Here is a 22,023-nt window from a genome sequence, read left to right as displayed (position 1 = left end):
ACACACATATACATACACACACACAAACACACAAACTGCTGACTCCTGATATTTCCTTCCTTGTGTTCTGATCAAAAGCATCATTTTCCTCAGTTGTGCTTTTCCTTCCACATGACCTTTACCTCTCAAAGTTATCTCTTTCACACACACATGCACACATGAACAGCCCCTAAAACACACACACACACACACACACACACACACATATGCACACAGCATTATCCCACCCCTTCAAACCCACGCATTCATTCAAATGCACATGCACACCACATTACCACCCCACTGCAGACAACACACACAATCCTAATTTTATTTAGTCATGAAACACAGGATGTAGGTCAAGTGTTTCTGGAGCAGGGTAGAGACACAAAACAAGTTCGATGCAGCCATGTTCTCAATCCCATTTGTCATTCTTCCAAGAAAAGAGCACAACATATTTGAATATTTTAGTCAAACTTTTACAATGCCAAGAATTCCTTCAGTGTGTTTCTATAGCCTTGATTTTCTCGGAAAGGTCAAGAGCAGCATCAGCGGGATGCTAGGGCTTCAGCACCACTAATAGTGTTCATAGGCCTTTTCATAGAATCGTCTACAAAGGGTTTTCATCCTTTTTCCACTCCGTTAATCATGCAGGCAAAGAACCATTTAAGTATCCTAATGGTTCTTAGGGTAGCCATTGTTCTCCACTATATGAGCAAAAGGGACACTTACATGTCACACCTACAGGAGCTTTCACAACATCCTATTCTAAATCCATGGGCATTAAAATGAAGTTGTTCCCCCTGTTCAGCTCCAACAGCAGGTTTGGAGACTTTTATGCACTATTCAAATCCGCTCTGTAACTTTACGTGGTCTGACATTTTACAAGTTATCAGCTGTGGTTCCTACAAGCTTCCACTTTCCAATAATACCACTCATAGTTCATTGATTATTTATAATTTATTTATTTGTTTGTTTATCTTCAGATTGTTTATCTGAAGTTCACTTTTCACATGCTTACCATATTTTTTCTGTCATTCTGCCATATATTGCCCATATAGTTGTCTGTGGGCTAATGATTGGTCAGAATTATGGGATGCTTATGTCTGAAAGCTAAGCTGTGCAAGATGTGGTTTAACATTTATTTTTCATTAATGCAAAGTAAATTGCTCTTCTCATTAAGGTTTGACTGCTTTGTGGATGGTTCACTAAAAACAGCACGTTTGAGTTTCCTGAGTAAAAGCATTGAGTTTAAGAGCTGAAGTCTAGTTCTAAGTTCCAGTGAAACATACAGTCGGTGAAAAAAGGAGCCAGCTGTTAGCTTCCACTCAATATGTGCTTGAAACACTGTTTTTAGCGTGTAACCTGAGCACTGGCACTGACAATTAGGAAAAACATTTACCAAGCACCTTTGACCATTATGACCCCCACCTTACAACCAGTGTTCAAAATTTGCCACCGCAACTTTCATAGGTGTAGCACCCCCTTTGAATATTTCAGCACCTTTCAGTGCCTCTGCAGACACAAAATGTTAAAAGTGTACATGGAGTTGTTCATGCAGATATCAGAACGATCCCTAATCAGAACGATGCTGAATAAAAATGTAATTATAAAAATAGCCTAAACCTCACTGGCGACCCATAACTATAAGAGCTGGGCCATCAGTTCAGGCCATAAATGTCAGAAACCTCCACATTATTGCTAATTTTTATGTGCGCCCATGAAAGGTGTAAGAATAATATTAGTGCTTAGCTAATGCAGGTGAGCAAGCACATCTTTTAACAGTGTAAAAGTATATTTTATATGGTAAACGATGATCCATACGTTTTATTTGAAGCTGGCAAACAATTAACATGCATGTTACTTTATATGTGGCAGGTCTACAGTGACTCTGCTGCTATTTCCAACCACTGACAGTGACGTATCTAGGACTTCCAGAAGGTCTAGAGGGATCTTTTTTTTTGTGCAAAATTGGTCCCACCCATTGGAGATCAAAACGATGGAAGAACTATCTATACCACCGAGGCCTTTCTCTGAAGGCTAGAAGGCCTCTAGGGTTCCCCACTGTTGAAACTGCAACCCTAATCATAGTCAGCAGTTAAATTAGGATGTAGGAGGTGAAGGAGGCCTAATTCTTTCATGAGTGCCAACAAGGCAAGGACAAAATCATTGAATCAATTTTATGTAGCAGTTTTACCTTAAAATAATGCAGTCTCTCACAAGAACTGTCTAACACCTTCATAACTTGTCATATTTCTGTAAAATCCAGTAGAGCTACTGTACACAATTCTTCAGACTTCAGATGCCAGTTTTGCATCCCTCAGCTTGTCAGCAAATGCACGTTTATAGCTGTCTACAAGGGGGCGCAACAAATTCCATTTTTTTAACTTTCTTAATGACTGCTCACCTTTCCAGCCTGACACTGGTGGAGGACTAACCATCGGACTCTCCTGCTGCCTGCTTCAGATCAGCAGGACTACTTGATCAGCTTGCTACTTTAAATGTATGTTAGCATACAGAGGTCTTAGCATTAATATCATGAAAGTGTGATTAGAACTATAAAACATTGGAAATAAATGATTGTGAACAACATGAGATGCTAGGTGAGTGAAGACAGGGGTGCTGCTAGGGATATTGAACCCCATGAGAAGACACTGCACTGGGCCCCAGAACAATTCTACCAAAATACTTAAATAATACATTTTATAGGACCCCTGTCAGTCACAGGCCCTTATAATCATCCTAACCCCCCCCCCCCCCATACAGCACTCCTGACCCCAACCCCCCTGCCCCCCATACGACACCCAGTGTAGACAGCTATTTGTGACTCCTTGGCCAGTTTTCTATTGAACATTTCTGTTCCTGAACAGTTAAGCATGGTTATGTTTTGGTTGTGTTTTTTGATCCAGGTAAAACACATTTTTTTTATGCTTTGGCTCGTAAAGCAGCTTCATATGTGAGCCTTTGGCCTATAGTACTCCACAGCTGGGCTTTCCATTGACAAAGCTCTTCAGACTACCAAGAACCATGCCTGAATTCATAATTTAGTTGAGTCAGACCACTCGAAGAAAACTCAGAAGAAAACGTCTCACAAAACCCATTTAAGAATTTTACTCTGGAGCATTTTTCACACAATTACTTCCCATGACTATACTCTGAAGCCCCTTTCTTACACTTACTGTTCAGTTCCCAAACAATCTCTCTCTCCTAAACCGCTGTCAGACAGGCACAGAAAGGGAGAGATCATAATGATATACGTAATTAGGCCTATATCTTGAACGCAGCTTTGGCTCTGCACTGCTGCACACTGGATTTGAAATGAAACCATGACGATGAGGTTAAAGTGCAAAATATCAGCTTTATTTGGAAGATACACTATACATACAAAAAATTTCCAGACACTCCTTTTAATGAGTGTGTTTAGCTACTTTACGAGGCACCCATTACAGACACTACAGGCATTTACTCACACATGCCCAGCTTGTTTAATCGCCATAGAAAAGCATTGCCAATATAACAGGACGCTCTGGAGCATCCATGCATGAGTCTAAAGTCACCTTGCCCAATGCCATACGGTAGATCGAGAGGTACAAAGCCCTGCAGCACTGGGTTGTGTTGCAGTGGGACTGACTTCTCTTGAGTGCTGGATCTCCAGCCAATACCTCTGGGATAATTTTGAATGTCCTTTGTGATCTATAACTAATTATCCATTATCTGTACCTGCCTTCAAATCCTCACAGCAATGTTCCAAAGTCTAGTATAAAGCCTTTGCAGAAGAGTAAAGGCTGTTGCTGCAGCAAAGGGAAAACAAACAGCCTATTATCACCCTTGATTTCAAAAGCAACTCTAGAGGAGTAGGTGTCTACAAACTTTTGGACAAATAGTCTAGTTAAAACCTGAAAGCTTGGTGAATCTTCCCAAAAGTAGCCAGCCAACCAAACTTCTTCCAAGAGTTCAGTGACTCAACTCATCCATGAAGTCTCGTTCAGAACACACGTGGGCGCAGCACTGTGGGAGTTGAGGACGCATGTGGGAGTTGAGGATGCCACCATCTATCCTCTACGCAGAGCTTACTCACACCTGGAGTCGGCATGGAGCACTGGGAGAGTCATGGTTTTTGACTTCTCTATAGTGCCTTCAACACCATTCTGCCCCTCCTGCTGAGGGAAAAACTGATTGCGGCGCAGGTGGATACTGCCCTGGTGTCCTGGATCAGCGACTACCTGACCAGTAGGCCTCAGTATGTGCGGCTACGGAACTGTGGGTCAGAGCAGACTGTAAGCAGCACAGGTGCTCCACAGGGGGTTGATCTTGCTCCCTTTCTTTTCACTTTTTATACTTACTACTCTGAGATGTGCCATCTACAAAAGTTCTCAGATGCCATTGGACCTCATTCACCAATATCTTCCTGTGAATTTTTGAGAATTTTGTTCTTGAGAAAAGCCTTAACACAATGTTCACAGCTATGCTCTTATAATGATGGATCCCATTGTCCTTGTAAATTCAGAAAAAGTCTTTGTAAAACTCTAAAAAGCTAAAAACCTAAAAAAAAAAAAAATATTGTTTTTTTTAGCTATTAAATATAGCTTCAGTTTTTTTTTTAAATTATTTTATCCCATTTTCTACCCATTTTGGAAGGCTAGCAATGCCCCCAGCACTAGGAGGAAGACTAGCACATCTGAAGTTAGCAACTACCTTTTTTCAAACAGCCGCTAATGCAGCATCGCTAGATAGCCAGTGAGCTCTGAGGAAAGCGTAGCTTCCCAGCTAACAGAGGCCTCTACTAGCATCACACTAGGAGTGATGTGGAGAGGAAGTGCCATCAACCCACCCCTAAGAGAGCAAGGCCAATTGTGCTCTAACTGACTCTGGCTGCTGATGGCAAGTAGCATGACCTCCTGGCTCCTTCGATCCAGCAGTCCTCAGATCATAGAGGCAGCACCTTAGTTGGACCACTCAGAGCCCTACATGTCAGGTCATTTTTCACCCATAAGACAACACCGGGAGGACAAGGAAGTGATTTATAAAAATTAAACCTCAACAGACCAGAGTGTTAATCACTGAGCTGATTAACATATACAGGCATCTAAGTGTGCATCAGTGTTAGATGGGAAGTTGGGATGGGAGGTGAGCATAACCAGGTTCTACAACAAGGGACAACTCTACTTCCTGAGGAGGCTGAGGTCCATCGGTGAGAGAAGGCATCTGCTGAGAACCTTCTATAAGTCTGTTGTGTCAAGTGCTATTTTTTATGCTGTTGCATGCTTGGGCATCAATATCACAGCGAAGGACACGGAGAACAGACTAAACAAGATCATTAGAAAGGCCGGCTCAGTCCTTGGGGCTAGATTGGACACAGTAGAAAAAGTGGTGGAGAGGACGACACTTCCACAGACGTCAGTAATCACATGGAGGCCCTCCCATCCACTCTATAAAACATTACAGAGACGGAGGAGTACTCTGAGCAGGTCAATTCTCCCTGCAGGCATGAGACTGTACAGTTCTACACTCTAATATATTATTCCTCATGCACTCTACGTCTCATCTGCAATGAATGGCTGTAGATATACACACTTCTATTTATTATTATTTTAATTTACTTTGTTCTTGCTGCTGGAACATTCTAATTTTCCTTAATTAGGATTAATAAAGTCTTATCTTATCTCAAGTCAAGAAATAACCCAGACGAACATCTGCAATCGTGGCTACCAGGGCGTTCAGTGGCCTCGCCCAGCATCACTACCACGCCAGCTGCGTCTCTCACCCAGCATTGCCCCACCCTGCTGCTGCAGTGACCATTGGCCTCGCTGAGCATCTCTACTACAGCGGTAACACTGCTGTTGCGATGTTAGCATTGTTACCGTGTAAAACTGTGTAAAAACTAGCAAATATGTGCTCTACATCTTAAGGCTCTGAGGGCAAGGCTTGAGTCCTCTACCAGGCAGGGGTACATGAAATGATGCATGCAAAATCAAATCAAAGTTTATTTGTCACATGCATAGTCGTACACAGTACATCTGGCAGTGAAATGCTTTCACAACGGCCCGCTCACTTGAAAAAAAAGATATAAGAATATAAGAATATAGTCGCTGTCCAAAAAAACAAACATGTATCTCCAGATTGGTGGCTTTACAGAAGAAGGCAAAAAGGTAAGTCAATGTAAAATAATTTAATCTTATAATTTTATTTAGAGCATTTCTATTGGCTCATTCATCCAGAGGTATTTAGACAGTGAAACTAAAAACAGACACAAATAAAGATACATAATTTTCACTGGACAGTGATAAATTAAAGCAAATTATTTGAAAAATCAATTATTATTGTTATTATTATTATTATTATTATTATTATTATTATATTAGTTCAATATAACATTATTAGTGTAAGTCCTGTCCTGTTACTGTCCTGGTTCAGAGTCCAAATTGCGTGTGGGAAGAAACTCCTCCTCATCCTCTATGTGTTTGCCTTCAGTGGCCTAGTCAAAGTCCTGACCTGAACTCCACTGAGAAGCTATTTCAGGACCTTAAACAGGCAGTCCATTCATGAAAGTCCCTGATAAGTCCCAAGAAGAGTTGGTCAAAATTCTTCCACAGTCATTATTTAAAGCACTTTTCTAGTCTACAGAAGAAGCCTTGGTTCCAGATTTCTTCTGGACAGAATTTAGGCAAAGTGTAGTGTATGTTGATTATAGTGATTGTATGCTGACTATAGTGATGTTGACTAAGTGTAGTGTATGTTGACTATAGTGATTTCCAAACTGACTTTTCTATTTGGTAGTATCTAAGCTTAGATAGTCTAGCCGATAGAAACTAGTAAACAGTGAAGCACTTTTGTAAGTCGCTCTGGATAAGAGCGTCTGCTAAATGCCTTAAATGTAAATGTAAATGCGTGGCTGTGTATAATTTCATCACCAGATCACCTAATTTAACATCATTAAGCACTGATTCACCAAACCAAGTGTTGGGATGAGAACTATAAATAATATTAGACTCTCATGAGGAGAGCTCTGGAGATGTTTTTAATAACACAGTGATGTAAAACACTCCTTATTGTATGAATGTTATGTTTTTTTATTCTAATATTAGTGTTTGACTGACTATATAAACCTTTGCACAAACCTTACAACCTCTTCTGTGTGTAAACTAAACCGAAACAAATGAAATTGTGTTTTGTGTTTTCTCATGTTCTTCTTGTCTTATATCACAATTTGTGTTAGAATCTAAAATCATTTCGTGTCATTTGGAGTAGCAACAATAGAGAAAAGCAAGCGAGAGCATGGCATACTGAGTAAAACGTGTAGTAAAAACAGTAATTACAAACAACTCACATTTCAGGGGACTAAAGTAATTGGGAAGTTAGCTGCTCAGTTGCATCTTGAGCCACTGTGTGTTGTTGCATCATTAATTCATCCTCAAGAGAGCTAGCAAAGGCCTACATTTCATTCGAGGTATAGCATCTGGAGCCTGCTGCTCCTGTTTATCATCATGAAGAACAAAGAAGCCTCAGTGCCAGACTGAAGCAGGTCATCAGTGACAGTCAAAAAACAACATGTGTCATAATCATACAATATGTCCACTATTTCTCCAAACGTTTGTGGACGCCACTTCTAATGAATGCAGTCAGCTACTTTAAGTTGCACCCATTGCTGACACAGGTGTGCAAATGCACACGCACACACACACACACACACACACACACACACACACACACACACACACACACACACACACGGCTTCTCTAGTCCCTGTAGAGAACCTATATGCTCCATGCCTAATGCCAGGTGTATGAAGCCTCCAGCATTGAGCTGTGGAGCAGTGGAACTGTGTTCTTTGGAATGATGTCTGGTGCTTAATCCTATACCTTTGGGATGAGTTGGGAAGGTAGGGATGAGGTGGGGGTCCTGACCTCACTAACGCTCTTCTTGCAGAATCTAGTAAAAAGCCTTCTTCCCTGGACAGTAGAAGCAGTTACTCCAACAAAAACTCTACAACACACTCTTTTAATACCCTTGATTTTAGAAACATTGAATAAGCAAGTGTCCCATTTATTTCGATTTGTACCTCTACCAAAGTCATCAAAGGAGTGTGGAGAAAAGAGTTATTCAACTTTTGATTATCTAAAGCGCACCACCTAATCAATGAAGCATGTTGGCATGGGCGTGTATGGCCACTGGAACCGACTGCCTTGTCTTTATTGATGATGCATTTGCTGGCGGCAGCAGAAGGGTAAATTCTGAAGTTTAAAAGCATCTTAACTGCTCAGATACAACCGAATGCCTCAAAAGGCTATGGATATTGGTTCACCTTGCACCCTAAACATATTGATAAATCAACTGTTTTTCATGGCCTTTTTTACAAGGCCAAGTCAATCAATAGAATTGACCATGCATTTCAGCTTCTGAAGGTAAGACTGAAGATAAAAAAAGGCCCTAAAAACAAGCAATAAGCAGAACTAATTGCAAAACAGTGCCTCATACTGCATCACCACAGAAGACACTGAGCACTTTGTGATGTCTCCAGGTCACAGGCTTCATATTGTCATGGACTGCCAAAGGGTTTGCAACCAAATATTTGCACATTTTATTTACGTTAGTTTGTCCAATGGAAGGTAAGCATTGATGTCACATTCCCGCTGGAACATGCCCCTTCAGTTGGACTGAGTGGCAAAACATTTTGCTGCGTTTATTAGGGAAACTGGCCAAATCGGGAATGAAACGATCATGAAAGGGGAATGAAGTGATTATCATAATCTAGGTCAAATTAATCGTAATACTGATTTGAGGCCATATCGCCCAGCACTAACAGAAATACATTGCAATGTGAAAATCGTGTCCTTTAGGGGGCGACTCACAACACGAATTCCCCTTATTGGCTGTTGGGGGGGCCCAGGAGCAAGAAATGCCAATTCTCCCACAATGCCATGCTATGAGAAGATAATAGTACATGGCCAACACAGCCATTGCCCCTTTATCCCAGCATGTACAGTTGCAACCTTCTTCCTTCAGTCAGGTAGGATTGTGGGGCTTCCAGCTTCCTGCTATTTGGTTTTTAAACACAATATCAGACAGTAAATTAAAAATGAGATTACGAAGGTCATGGAAGTCGTTTTGAATTAGCATGCAGCCGCTACCCAGGGCCTATAAATATGCACACATTTATACTGCAAACACAGCAGCGTGGTGTTTGGAGATGTCAGAAATGCAGACTGTCAGAATACAGGCATTCCCCTGCAATCCCCCCTGCCTCCCTCTCTCACTCCCTCTCCCTCCCTCTCTCTCCCTTTCTCTCTCTCTCTCTCTCTCTCTCTCTGCCTGTTTGCTTTTCCTCTCCTGTGCTCACTCCTTGCTATTGATAACTAATGCAACACACTCTGGGATGCTGGGGAGAGCTGTATGTATGAAAAATGGATTTCTATGCCTCGCTCCCTCCCTCATTTTCCATTGCCATAGTGAGAGACAGCTTACCAGACCCACTTCCCTGTCTTTCAAAATCTGCATCAAAAGAACTGCTCCCCTTTTTTTAGTGATAGAAGGTGTGTGCATATACATATATGCACACACACACACACACACACACACACACACACACACACACATATATATATATATATGTGTGTGTGTGTGTGTGTGTGTGTGTATGTGTGTGTGTTATGTGACTTTTTTTCATTTTCCACTGACAAACTGTAACCCTGGTAGTTGTTCATTACATTGTCAGAAAGTCATGATGAATGGACCAATAGAAATGCTCCAAAATGACTTGAGGGAAAAAATTCTTTACATTGACTTCAATTTAAGGTTTTTTTTTCTTCTCATGTAAATTTGCTGTTTTGGAGATCAAAGGTTTTTGCATTATTTACAAAAAAATAATACAGACTATATGCACATTAACTTACACTACACATACTACACACACTATGCATTCTCTATACACACTACACACACCCCATACATTCTCTATACACACTACACACACACACCATACATTCTCTATACACACTACACACACTATGCATTCTCTATACACACTACACACACACCATACATTCTCTATACACACTACACACACACCATACATTCTCTATACACACTATACACTCACTATACATACTCTGCACACTAAACAGACACTACACATCCACTAAACACACTATACATACTTTTACATACTCTATACATACACTGTACACACTCTATACATACACTATTGCACTGTTTAAAATGTACAGGTTTAATACATAATCTGTTACTATTTACATGTAGACACTGGAAAAGATGTGAATTCAGGTGTAGTGTCGGGATAAGTCTTTAATTGGAGCAGAGTGACTAAGCAGAGGTCACCAGTAAGGTTCCAGTAAGTAAGTAAGTGCCGGGTGCAGCGTGTGTTTGTAAGAGGTGAAGGTGTGATAAGATTTCTTGTGTGATGAGACCGGTGAGATAGCGTTGTGACGGACTGGACTGGTACACTGATACCACTGACAATTCAGAAGCCTAATTGCCTGGGCTAGAAGCTTTCTCAGAACTGTCTGGTTCTGGTCTGCATGCTTCTGTATCTCCTGCTGCTGGGTGGGTGAAGTCCTTAATAATCCTTCTGGACTTTCTCAGACAGCGGCTGGTGTTTAAATCCAGAAGGTTTGAAAGCTGAACCCTGATGATGTGCTAGGCTGTGCCCACCACCCTCTGCAGAGCTTACCGCTCAAGAGTGATGCAGTTTTTGTAATGGGTGATGATACAGCCAGTCAGAACACCCTCCACAGCTCAGGTGTAGAATGTCCAGAGGATGCAAGGATTCAGCTGTGTAAGGTAGTAGAGGCACTGTTGTGCCGTCTTTGCCACCCATGTGGTGTGTACTGTCCATGTAAGTTCCTCTTTGATGTGGACACCAAGAAACCTGAAGCTGCTGACCCTCTCCACAGTGGTCCCATTGATCTAGTCATTCATAAAAGAGTTATTTTGTCAAAGTATGTCCTTTTGGATTGAAGTAAACAATCTCCGCACTCCTGATGATGAAGTTACTTTATATTAGGGTCAAATTCAAAATATCAAAAATATATTTAGTACTTGTGGCATTTGCAAAAGTTTGGGCACACACCCTTGGGCAGTTCTGCAATGTTCTTGGGCTGTGCACATCATGTTTAAGACATGCCCACAGATTTTCAATAATGTTAAAGTCAGGGGGCTCTGAGGGCAGTTCTAAAAGCGTCGTAAAGTAACGTCGTAAAGTAATTTGTGGGGGGGTTTGAGGTATGTTTGGGATCACTGTAGTAGATACAGATCCAAAAGATTTCCTGCATCTTAACTGACTGTGTTCAATTAGCTTCCTGAATTTTCTGATATTTAGTGGAATCCATTCTTTCATCTACCTTTGCAATGTTTCCTGTGGCACAGGCTGCCATACAACCCCAGAGCATAATAGATTCACTAACTGGCTTAACAGTTGGAAATTGTGGCAAAAAACTTACATTTTTACATCATCAGTCCTGTTTCTAAATGCCTCTGGCTTAAACACATTTTTTTTTTTTTTTTTTTTTTTTTTTTACATTTTTTTTGTACTGAGGTTACAAGTACGTTGCTTTTCTGGCCAGCAGATGAACATTTAGAATTACATTTACAGCATTTAGCAACTTACAAAAGTGCTTTGCTATTTATTCAAGAATAACCTCAGCTAGTTTGAATAGACTAAAAATTCAAAGATACCTCTAAGCTTATATTCTGTTGTATCTGCTTTGGTAATTTTTATCATTAATGTTTAAATAGTCTGGCCAGAGGAGGATGGGTCCCCCTTGTGAGTCTTGGTTCCTCCCAAGGTTTCTTCCTCCAGCTCTGAGGGAGTTTTTCCTTGCCACTGTCGCTGTTGGCTTGCTCACGGGGGTCTTTGACCCTTCATGTTATTTCTTCTTTCTTCTTTGTCTCTGTCCTTTATTAAGTACTAATTATGTAAAGCTGCTTTGTGACGACAACAGTTGTAAAAAGCGCTATACAAATAAATTTGACTTGACTTGACTTGACTTAGAAAAAAACTACTAAACACAAGTCAATATGGAGACCATAGTACTCTACTCTTCACCCAAGCATTCTCAGAAGAGGTGGGTCTTCAGTCTGCGTTTGAAGATAGCGAGCGACTCCAGAACAGCTTTCATGGTCTACCAGATCTGGACTTGACTTCCACAATTCCCCTTAACTGCACTTTTGTGGCCATTGCAAGCTCAACATGCTTTGATGGCTTTTTCATAGCCTTCATCTGCTTCATAGGCATCAGTTCGCTTCTTCTGCAGATCCTCAAGCAGCTGCTTAAAAAATGCCATGGTTCCTGAGGAAACGTAGAACAAGGTTTGGAGAGCCACAGTGTATTTAGCACTGGAAATGTCATTGTCATTCTTGATATGCCTAATCAGTATGTAACTTGTCTAGAGCACCCAAATTGAGAACTCACAATCAAATTTGATATTTGACAAATGGCAATCACACCTGTCTGTAAAATACTGTTTAACCAGAACTTTTGGTTTCTGTATTATTTTGACCATATTAAGTTTTACTGGCCCATATTGTCCTTAGCCCTTTAAATCAATCAATATTCATACTGCTGACTACATTTTTATATCAGCCGGGCCCTATTCTTGATCTCTTCAAATTGAGAGAGAAATCTAGACGGATGGAGGTATAACTGGAGTAGGCACGCCGAGGGAGGAGATGAAAGTGGAGAATTTTTTTCCCCTCCATCTTATACATTTATATTCAGGCAGAACGTCTGCATGCCGTGCTGGTCTAAGTGGGATATTTTACCTCCAGCAGAACATCCCCAAAACAGGATGAGATCCTATTCACATCATACCAGACTCCCAGCACACACACACACAGGTGCACACACAGACAGACAGACACACACCCCATGGCCGTGCAATCTGGTAAGTCTATCTGCAGTGGTCAGGCCAATCCAGCCTGTCATTTCACACATATTGACAGATTTCACACGCAATCTCCAACCTCAGCACGACACACACACACACATTACACACACACACATATATATACGCTTACACACACGCGCAAAATAAAATAAATTAAAAAGCAAAAAGTTTGAAGGAAATATTGAGGTGTGTCCTGGGCAGGAGATGCATAGCTAGATTTGCAGCAAATGCCAAGTGGAGTTCATCTCATAAGTTCACTTTAAAAAGTGGGAAAAATTTGAGGGAAGGGTGGGCAAAAATAGTCATGATAGACGTGTATCTTGAAAATAGTAACTTTACAGGAGAAGGAAAAAACATGAGCCTGACCTTTTAAATCAATGTGTATTTAACTGTCTGACAATCTGAGTTGTCTCTAAATGTTTAGTCATTTCAAGTTCTGTACAGAAATCTGTAAGTCATTTTCTAGGGCATGCAGTGCACAAAAAATCAACCAGTGAGCAGAATACATCTCATTTGATTTGCTTATTTATATTTGTAATTATTTATTTAATTGATTTGATATTATTGTTGTAGTTTCTGTATTAGTTTGCAATTATATAAGATAATTTACTGTTTAAATATCACACTGATTTAAATGTTGCAGTCTCAAAACCTAATGAATGAACCATAGTACACTTGGCTTTAAAGAGTTAACAGAAGTTATTGAGTCATTTTGCAGCTTTTCTCGTGCTCCATTCATCAGTGAAAAGGGCACTTGCTGTGTTCAAATGAAAATGTAAATCAGGAAAAATGGAGATGCACTTGTGTGTGTGTGTGTTTGTTTGTTTGTTTTCTGGACAGCAACAATATGTATCATGATATTTTAAAGTTGGAATTAATAAACTACACCTGCAGCACAGCAGCACCAAAAACTCAGCTCTGAAAAATGTCAAAAACAATTTTTCTTTTTAAATTCAAATCAAATTAAATCAAATGAAAGTTTATTGGTCACATGCACAGTCATACACAGTCCATCTAGTAGTGAAATGCTTTGGTGACTGTCCGGTCACACAACATAACAGATAATATAAGAGCAAAAAATATTATAGTATTATTGAGTAGTATTGTATTATTGTAAATATTGAGAAATTTAACATAACAAAGCAATATTTATTATTAATAATAATATATACAGAGATAAGGAATCAAATGAAGCATATATATATATATATATATATATATATATATATATATATATATATATGCATCAACCAGGCATAACATTAGTGGCAAATATTTGAGACATCTCTGAAGGCATCCTGTGGCGTCGAGAAGTCCTATAAGTTGTGAGGTGGGACCTCCATGAGCATCAGTGAGCCCTAGGTGCCCATAACCCAGTCACTGGTTTACCAATGATCTTTTCTTGGACCACTTTTGGGAGGTACTGGCCAAGTACTGCATTGCAGGAACACCCCACAAGACCTGCCTGATGTTCTGGAGATGTTCTGACCCAGTTGTCTAGCCATCACAATTTGACCCTTGTCAATGTGGCTCAGATGCTTATGCTTGACCATTTCTCCTGCTTTTTCCAACATTGACGATATGCGTGTGTTTACAGGTGCTGGTTACAGTTTTTATAAAATGCTTACACACTGTTATTGCACACTGACACACAATTCTGAACATCTGAATCACAGGGGTCTCTTACTTGTGTCTGTGGAGCACAATTCTGTTCACATTTCACTGCATCACTGCACTACGCTCTCATTACTAACTGCTTACACCCTTTTTTTGCAGATCACTAAACACAGGCCTCCATCTCTAAGCCCAGATTTCTTTATAATCTCTCAGGCCATCTTTGGCTAAGATGTCGGCAGAACAGACATTTGGAAATGAGTTACAGAGCTCCACACCACCACAACAGGACAAACACTACAGAGCTTTACTCTACATTTCAGTGTCAGTGCTACAGAGAGAGAGAGAATAAACTGTAATTCCCCTGTAAAATATTGTTATATATAACAACATAAGAATAGACAATATAAAAGATAGACTAATAATGTATAACATTATGCATGCCACACTACACTGTAGGGACTTTCTGCACCTACCAGTCAACATTCAGCCAATGAGCTTCAAAAATAGGATCAGACATGGATAAAAACAGCAGACATAGAGTGCTGCACTGCTGCCTGCGATACAACAGAGCAAGCTGGAATAGAAGGAGAAGAGGTAAAGGAGCTTGCAGGACAGTGATGGAGAGGAAGACTAGAAAACTAGATTCTGCTGAAGCTTCATTTCAGAACCAACTGAAGTTCCGTTTTACACCCCATCATATTCACCATTTCATCATCTGGAAGCCTGAATGAAGAGGTTTTCTCTCACTTGATTTTGGAGTATCCAGGGACTACTGGTATAGCTCGATATGCTTGTCTGGCCTAGGAATCAAACCCCATTCTGCCATTGGACAGGCAGTGTTTCCTGAAACGTGTGTAATAAGAGTAATGATCTAATGTGCTGACATCTTTGTTACTATGCAGCTACAATATTACTGTCTGGTCCAAAAGTGTTTGGACAGTGACACATTTTGTCATTTTGACAACTTGTGATTGAAGTGCAGACTTTTAGCTTTAAAGCAGCAATATGTGAGAATTGGCATTTCTTGCTTCTGGGCTCCCCCTACAGTCAGGAAGTTTAATTTGCGCTTTGAGCCGCCACCAACACATGCATACCCTTTACACATGCATTTTACAAGCTGAGAGATACAGAAGAATCACTGACAGTGAAAGAAGCATGTGGACTGAGGAGCTGTAAGTAACATTACGGGATTTGAGTGTTAGTTAGTGAGCTGGATGATCACAACCCCTCCTTATCCACAACCCATAAGTATAGAATGGAGCACCATCATTCCAGAGACCACAGTTCCACAATGCTCCACAGCTCAATGCTGGGGGGCTGCATACCCCTTTAGCCCACGTCTGGATGCATGCTGCTAATAGTTTACATGTTTATGTGCTCCAAGGAGTCCTATTATATTGTCAGTATTCTCATTCTACAAGCAGGAGTTCAAACATACTTACTCACAAAAGTGCATTGTGGCACAAGTTATCATGATAATACCACACAGTCATATTGCCAACCCCTAATCTCCATTGCTAGCATTGCATGCACACACACAACCCACAGTCCTGTCTCTCTCTCTTTCTTTCTGAACCAATTTCATTGTAGCCACTTCAGTCTTTATTATTCTCATCACTTTCTCCTGATAAAAAAAAATAAAAACAACAACAACAAACACCTTCCTGTTGTCCATCACTCCACAACAAACATCTCTGCAGCTCCCTAGACACGACCAGCACAATGGAGTGTGTTATTAGCCGTGTCTGGAGAGCTCAGAGCAGAATTAGACACTACAAAGGGCCAGACAGGAGCTCAGCGCCACACCGATGATATCTACCTGTCCATCCACCTCGCCTCCCTCGCGTTCTGCTCTCTTTCTTCCTCCCTCGCTCAAGGGGAGGGGGGATATGGGGGTTGTGTGCGTTTGGGGGGGGGGGGGGGGGGTGTTGCAGACAAGCGCTCCTGGCTAAAGTCTCTTATCTGGCTTTGGCGAGCCCACAAGATTAAGGCCACAGACTTGTTTTGAGATAAACATCATTGGGAAGAGAACTTGTAAACAAATAATACATAAATTAAGGAGCAAGCTCAAAGACCTTGATCAAAGCACGGAGAGATTAAGGGCCAATAAAAAGAAGGATTTTTCTGAATATTGGGCTTAGTGCCTAAGTGTGTGTGTGTGTGTGTGTGTGTGTGTGTGTGTGTGTGTGTGTGTGTGTGTGAATAGTGGCTATATGCAGTTTGCCACTGTACAGTGATATGCAACAGATTTTCACAGCACAGATTTTCAAAACAATTATAATTACAGATTATCAGAAGGAAAATTATAAACACCATTTCTGCTAATGTGAATACCAGGGAAGTCCCAATCAGGTTATTTCACCCCCACAATCCCATCACAGTCCAATCAGAGTCTCTTAATGCTGAGTAGCAGCCAATACTGATCTGATCCAATCTCTGTGTTTGTATAAATAATACAGGCACACAGTTTAGATAAGATGAGCTGCTGATTAATACTAAAGTTCATTAAAAAAATAAAGGTGCTACAAAAGGTTCTATAAGCGATGCCATAGAAGAACCACTTTTGGTTCCTTAAAGAACCTTTTTGGTAATAGAGACGGTACTAAAGAACTTTTGCATGAAGAGAAACTTTTTGGTCTTTTAGAGGTTCTTCACATTCGCTCATCTCTATGACACACATCATTCAGGCAGGTTCTCTGTGGAACCAAAGTGGTTCCTCTATGGCATCCCTCAAAGAACCATTTGTAACACCAATATTTGAAAAGGTAAAAAGGTGTAAAATCCCTTTATTTTTAGTAGCCGTTTCTATACTGAGACATTCTGGAATGATTGATTTAGTTTAGTAGAGACGTATCTGAAAATGACTGTTATAGTGTTTAATATCTTATAATCCAGCCTGACTCTCCTCCCTGACCAATCAGCTTCCAGCTCCTTTACCACACTGCAGTCCCGTCGCTTCCTGTGTGTGTAGACTAATGATGTGTAATAACTGGTTTATAGTGGGTGAATGTGTGCTTGGTTGGGTTTCTGTAGCGTGTGTATGTTAGCATTAGCATTAGCCTCCACTCAGTTCTGAACACTGTGGTTAAAACAAAGACTCTGAACAGGTTTGGCATTAACATAGTTATACAATAAACTATATATATAATAAACTATGCCTGGATCATCCCCGATCGGGACTGGGGTTGGGACATCCCTAATTAATACAGTTACTTTATATCTGATTCACTGAAAAACGTAAATGGATCGTGTTCAGAAGTCAGGGCACTCTTGCAGTTTTCATGCCCCATCTTTTAATTAACTGGTTAGGACTTAATAGACTTGTTTGATCTGGTTAGACTGATTGTTATTAAAAGAATCATTAACTGAAGACAGATCCGCAGCTTCAGAAAAGTCTCTTCAAACCTTTGCACAGAAGATGCCCACAAAGCAGGGGAAGGCCATGAAAAGCTATCAAAGCATGCAGGAAGGTTTAGACTGACACAGTAGTAGTGGTGCACCATTCTATTGTGCAGCATTGCTTGTCAGGATGATGACAGCTTTATCCAATGAGTTTAGCACAAGGCATTGTCTGAAGTATGCAAAATCTAGAAAAGCCAAAGACAAACAATAATAGGAGTGCACCAATTTTTGCTTGATTAATCTATCGATATTTTTTTGATTACTTGATTAATCTAACAACTCATTTATTGTGTGTGCTTGATATTAAATTAACCATAACAATGAAAAAATATGAATCTCAATATTTCAATATTGTATTTAATCATTTATGTCTTCAATGTCCCACAATGCCACAATGCACTGCAACATTTGGCATACAAATTATGTACGCCAAACTGACATGGAATACCCATAATCCACCGCATTGTTTGGCTTGAAGATGCACAGCAGTGAGCTCTCACACAGCGGCATGCTCTATATAGTAATCAGGATTTTTGCATATAGAGAAAAGCGAATAGGGCACAGCTTATGTTTGCGGTTACAGCAACCATGATTGTGACACTTTCTGATTTTGACGCTTTCCCTAAAAATATGATGTTGATTATGTCGGTGAGCAGTACAATTTTAAATGAAAAGCTAGTTTTAGCCACAATCACCAAAGATACACTATATTGTCAAAAGTATTCGCTCACCTGCCTTTGGCCGCATATGAACTTGAGTGACATCCCATTCTTAATCCATAGGGTTTAATATGATGTCAGGCCATCCTTTGCAGCTATATAAAAGGCTGTGCACAAGATTTAGGAGTGTTTATGTGTATGTTTATGGGAATTTTTGACCATTCTTTCAGAAGCGCACTTCTGAGGTCAAACATTGATGTTGGACGAGAAGGCCTGGCTTACAGTCTCTGCTCTAGTTGATCTCAAAGGTGATCTATGAGGTTGAGTTCAGAACTCTGTGCAGGCCAGTCAAGTTCTTCTACACCAAACTCACACATCTATGTCTTTTTGGACCTTGCTCTGTGCACTGGTGCACAGTCAAGTTGGAACAGGAAGGGGATGTCCCCAAACTGTTCCCTCAAAGTTGGGAGCATGAAATTGACCAAAATCTCTTGGTATGCTGAAGCATTAAAAGTTCCTTTCACTGGAACTAAGGGGCCAAACCGAACTTCTAAAAAAAACAACCCCACACCATAATCCCCCCTCCACCAAACTTTACACTTGGCACAATGCAGTCAGACAAGTACGGTTCTCCTGGCAACCGCCAAACCCAGACTCGTCCATCGGATTGCCAGACAAAGAAGCGTGATTCGTCACTCCAGAGAACACATCTCCACTGCTCTAAAGTCCAGTGGCAGCTACAGGTTTTATATACCTGTGGCCATGAAATTAATTGGAACACCTGAATCCAATGATTCGGATGGGTGAATATTTTCACCCGGTATTTTGGCAATATAGTATATTGTGATGTAGTATATAAAGAGTCCTTGCCACCTTTCAGTGCAGGAGAAGATCTGTTATACTTTGGGGTTGTATGGCAGCCAGTGGCAAAGGAAACACTGCACACGTAGATGAAAGAATAGACTTGACTAAATTTGAGCAAATCCTGGAGGCAAATGTTCAGCTCAGACAAGACACTGAAGCTGAAAAAGATGGCTTCTACAACCCGACAGTGTTCTACAACGCACCTCAAAATCCACCATAAAACCTAAGAAACACAAACTGAAGCTTTTGCAATGGGCCTCTGAATCCCCTGAAATCTGTGGGAAGATCTTAAACATGTTGTGCATGGCCCAAGAATATCATAGAGCTAGAAGCACAACAAAAAAAGTCCTGAACAGAAAATTCTTGGAACAAGAACAGAAGGGCACCTACACTGAGAAAGAAGGGTCCCATACAGTACTAAACAAGTTATTTAATTCATAACAATAGTGCAATCATTTTTGGTGCTATTTAATGCCTTTTTGTTGTATGTAGAACAATCTACAAAATGTCTTCCCCAGATCTTCCCTAAAGAGACCTTTAAACAAGCAAATGTACACATACAAATGTCTTTTTTCCTGATTTGTCATGGATCCTTATGGAACCATATCCTAAAGAATTGCAAGCTATGATCTGCAAAGGGTGTTTTCAAGTACAGACTTCATACACTACATCACAGCTGTCCAACGAAAACCATGTATCTCTGCTTTTTTTGGCCATTTTTAGGTTCTCAATGGGTTGAACCCGGGAGAACCCTGCTCTGTACACTGTGTAAATACTTCAGGATGAATAGACCAATAGAAATGCTCAACACTTCTTGGAATCAACTTTTATGTTACATTGAGTTCAATTCAAAGTTAAGAGAACTTTTGCCTTTTCCTGTAAAGCCACCCTTTTTGGAGATACATGTTTTTCATTGGACATTGACAACATACAGTTGACAACAACATGACAGTATATACCATATGTATAGGGCCAAAATACCTGCTGAGAGGTGCAGAAGTCTCATTGACAGTTACAGGAATCGTTTGATTGCAGTGATTGCCTCAAAAAGTTGTGCAACAAAATATTAAGTTAAGGGTACCATCAATTCTGTCCAGGCCATTTCATGAATGTTTCATGAATTCATTTTTTAAAAATAATTCTGTAGAAGCAATATGTAGTGTGAAGTGGCAGTGTTACTGACTGTTCATAGACATTGTGTGTGTGTGTGTGTGTGTGTGTGTGTGTGTGTATGTGTGTAATAGAGTATGTGATAGCAGTAGTAGTTGAGCAGTAGTGGTCGAGGATGCATTTAACCCAGTGTTAGTGCTTTAACTGAGCGATAAAGGAAGTCCAGTGGAGTACATCTGGAGTCCAGTCTGGGCAGGGCAGGCCTATAACATGGTCAGTAGGGGTTAATTTGACACCACTGCTTTTAGTGAGAACTATCATGAGATAAGCTTACATTGGAAAGGTTAAGAACCCATCAAGCATTCTAAGGGATCCACTGAGACACATATACACACACGCATGCGTACACACCTTCACATACACTCTTTGAGGAGGCCTTCCACTGAACTATATATTGCTCTGGCCAAGTATCTGTGTGCTTTTGCTGAGATCTGAAGATCTAACTCTAACCTTAAGCCCAGTAACCGGGTGGAAATGCAAATGAGAGGTTTTCAAGTGAAAGTTGCATTTTGCGTCAAATAGCCATTTTTCCTCATGGGATGCAGAGAAACACCGGCCTTTTCACCCCCCCCCCACTCCCCTCTTCAGAATCTCATTTCCCTTACTGCCATTGTTGTGTTCTCTCTCTCCCTCTCTCTTTCTCTCTTCTCTGAAGAGTCTCAGTGGTCCAAGGTCCAGTATGAGCCATGAATAAATCATTATTACAACAACAACCCCCCCACCTTCCCCTCCCCCCACACACAGGTCCCTATCAGCCCCCTGCGTCTGTGATCATTGGAAAGCTGTTCCAAAAGCTGTTGCCCCTGAAAATGAGCCCCCCCTCAACCCCCAACCTCTCTCCCGACGCCCCTTTGATGCATGCATAATTAACACAATTATAAATAAATTAATCATCACAATCATATATAAGGATATATAATTCATTATATAAATACAAATAAATAAATCATCAGAGAACACGGGCGATCCTCTTGTCCCTCTGCTGATGAAATATTCGTCAGCCGAAATTTCCCACTGGTGAGATCCAGGTTAGCTGAGGCTGTGATTTCCTCAGGAGCAACGTGCAGACGCCAGGGCAGATGGGCCACCTCTGACGGTGCGTGTTTTTCTGGGGTCCCGAGGCTTCAACGTCTGATTAAGGATCAGCTATGGCAGCGTCTTCAAAGCCGGAGTGCAGCGACTGAGCTGATTCTGTTAGATTCGTTCGCCCTCTGTGGAGCTTCCTTTTTTTGCCCTCTCTCTCTCTCTCTCTCTTTCTCTGAGCCAGACTCGTCAATGCACAGACAGTGCAAATGTGTTGAAACATTCAAAGGGAAACAGGTTACACAGCAGACTGTCACTGATTCTGTTGGCATATAGGGAAAGCTACTTTTTTGCTGCTTTATCCACTTTCTCTCTCTCTCTCTCTCTCCCTTGCTCTCCCTCTCTC

Source organism: Salminus brasiliensis, chromosome 7, assembly GCF_030463535.1.
Source record: "Salminus brasiliensis chromosome 7, fSalBra1.hap2, whole genome shotgun sequence".
Classification (NCBI taxonomy): Eukaryota; Metazoa; Chordata; class Actinopteri; order Characiformes; family Bryconidae; genus Salminus; species Salminus brasiliensis.
This window is presented reverse-complemented; position numbering follows the sequence as displayed.